We start from the raw sequence: 2,827 nt of genomic DNA, 5'->3' as shown, positions 1-2,827 counted from the left end.
CTCCTTTCGCTTGCTTATCACGCGGCGCTAACAACGGTCCTTCGCGGCTTCTCACGCTTCTGGCGTGTTATTGCGTCTGCTCCAGACCTCTTACGCACTCAACCGAACCTCAATATCACCTACAACGGGCGTGGCAAACACCGACTTGGAGCTGCCTCGGCGGCTCGACAACGACCAACGGACTCGAGTATCGGTCCTGGCTGCAAGATCTCCCGGAGCGCCAAGATGAGGTGTCCGAGCCTGTGTGTGTGTGTGCCACCCCGTGGGCTAGTTTGTACGGCGACAAGCTCTGTGGGATGTTCGACGTTGGGTCGGTTGTAAGTGAGAGTTGGGTGGGAAGTGGGCGGACCGGCGAGGCCGAGGTGGTAGAGCAGCGCGAAGGCGCGCAGAAGCGCGTGGTGCAGCGTGCGTGCGTGTGTATCCAGTCGTTTTGTGATGAGGGCGGTATTTTGTTTTCTGTGTGTGTTGTGTGCGATTGGCGGTCGTATAGCTCAGTCGGTAGAGCACAGTGCTAATAACGCTGCGGTCCAGGGTTCGAGCCCCTGTATGACCATTTTGCTCCTTTCGCTTGCTTATCACGCGGCGCTAACAACGGTCCTTCGCGGCTTCTCACGCTTCTGGTGTGTTATTGCGTCTGCTCCAGACCTCTTACGCACTCAACCGAACCTTCATGTCACCTACAACGGGCGTGGCAAACACCGACTCGGAGCTGCTTCGGCGGCTCGACTCCGACCAACGGACTCGAGTATCTGTCCTGGCTGCAAGATCTCCCGGAGCGCCAAGATGAGGTGTCCGAGCTTGTGTGTGTGTGTGCCACCCCGTGGGCTAGTTTGTACGGCGACAAGCTCTGTGGGATGTTCGACGTTGGGTCGGTTGTAAGTGAGAGTTGGGTGGGAAGTGGGCGGACCGGCGAGGCCGAGGTGGTAGAGCAGCGCGAAGGTGCGCAGAAGCGCGTGGTGCAGCGTGCGTGCGTGTGTATCCAGTCGTTTTGTGATGAGGGCGGTATTTTGTTTTCTGTGTGTGTTGTGTGCGATTGGCGGTCGTATAGCTCAGTCGGTAGAGCACAGTGCTAATAACGCTGCGGTCCAGGGTTCGAGCCCCTGTATGACCACTTTGCTCCTTTCTCATGCTTATCACGCGGCGCTAACAGCGGTCCTTCGCGGCTTCTCACGCTTCTGGCGTGTTATTGCGTCTGCTCCAGACCTCTTACGCACTCAACCAAACCTTCATGTCACCTACAACGGGCGTGGCAAACACCGACTCGGAGCTGCCTCGGCGGCTCGACTCCGACCAACGGACTCGAGTATCGGTCCTGGCTGCAAGATCTCCCGGAGCGCAAAGATGAGGTGTCCGAGCCTGTGTGTGTGTGCCACCCCGTGGGCTAGTTTGTACGGCGACAAGCTCTGTGGGATGTTCGACGTTGGGTCGGTTGTAAGTGAGAGTTGGGTGGGAAGTGGGCGGACTGGCGAGGCCGAGGTGGTAGAGCAGCGCGAAGGTGCGCAGAAGCGCGTGGTGCAGCGTGCGTGCGTGTGTATCCAGTCGTTATGTGATGAGGGCGGTATTTTGTTTTCTGTGTGTGTTGTGTGCGATTGGCGGTCGTATAGCTCAGTCGGTAAAGCACAGTGCTAATAACGCTGCGGTCCAGGGTTCGACCCCCTGTATGACCATTTTGCTCCTTTCTCTTGCTTTATCGCGGCGCTAACAACGGTCCTTCGCGGCTTCTCACGCTTCTGGCGTGTTATTGCGTCTGCTCCAGACCTCTTACGCACTCAACCGAACCTTCATGTCACCTACAACGGGCGTGGCAAACACCGACTCGGAGCTGCCTCGGCGGCTCGACTTCGACCAACGGACTCGAGTATCTGTCCTGGCTGCAAGATCTCCCGGAGCGCCAAGATGAGGTGTCAGAGCCTGTGTGTGTGTGTGCCACCCCGTGGGCTAGTTTGTACGGCGACAAGCTCTGTGGGATGTTCGACGTTGGGTTGATTGTAGGTAAGAGTTGGATGGGAAGTGGGCGGACCGGCGAGGCCGAGGTGGTAGAGCAGCGCGAAGGTGCGCAGAAGCGCGTGGTGCAGCGTGCGTGCGTGTGTATACAGACGTTTTGTGATGAGGGCGGTATTTTGTTTCTTGTGTGTTGTGTGCGATTGGCGGTCGTATAGCTCAGTCGGTAGAGCACAGTTCTAATAACGCTGCGGTCCAGGGTTCGAGCCCCTGTATGACCATTTTGCTCCTTTCGCTTGCTTATCACGCGGCGCTAACAACGGTCCTTCGCGGCTTCTCGCGCTTCAGGCGTGTTATTGCGTCTGCTCCAGACCTCTTACGCACTCAATCGAACCTTCATGTCACCTACAACGGGCGTGGCAAACACCGACTCGGAGCTGCCTCGGCGGCTCGACTCCGACCAACGGACTCGAGTATCTGTCCTGGCTGCAAGATCTCCCGGAGCGCCAAGATGAGTTGTCCGAGCCTGTGTGTGTGTGTGCTACCCCGTGGGCTAGTTTGTACGGCGACAAGCTCTGTGGGATGTTCGACGTTGGGTTGATTGTAGGTAAGAGTTGGATGGGAAGTGGGCGGACCGGCGAGGCCGAGGTGGTAGAGCAGCGCGAAGGCGCGCAGAAGCGCGTGGTGCAGCGTGCGTGCGTGTGTATCCAGTCGTTTTGTGATGAGGGCGGTATTTTGTTTTCTGTGTGTGCTGTGTGCGATTGGCGGTCGTATAGCTCAGTCGGTAGAGCACAGTGCAAATAACGCTGCGGTCCAGGGTTCGAGCCCCTGTATGACCATTTTGCTCCTTTCGCTTGCTTATCACGCGGCGCTAACAACGGTCCTT

The sequence above is a fragment of the Phytophthora infestans genome, genomic scaffold (assembly GCF_000142945.1).
Source record: "Phytophthora infestans T30-4 supercont1.212 genomic scaffold, whole genome shotgun sequence".
Classification (NCBI taxonomy): Eukaryota; Oomycota; class Peronosporomycetes; order Peronosporales; family Peronosporaceae; genus Phytophthora; species Phytophthora infestans.
This window is presented reverse-complemented; position numbering follows the sequence as displayed.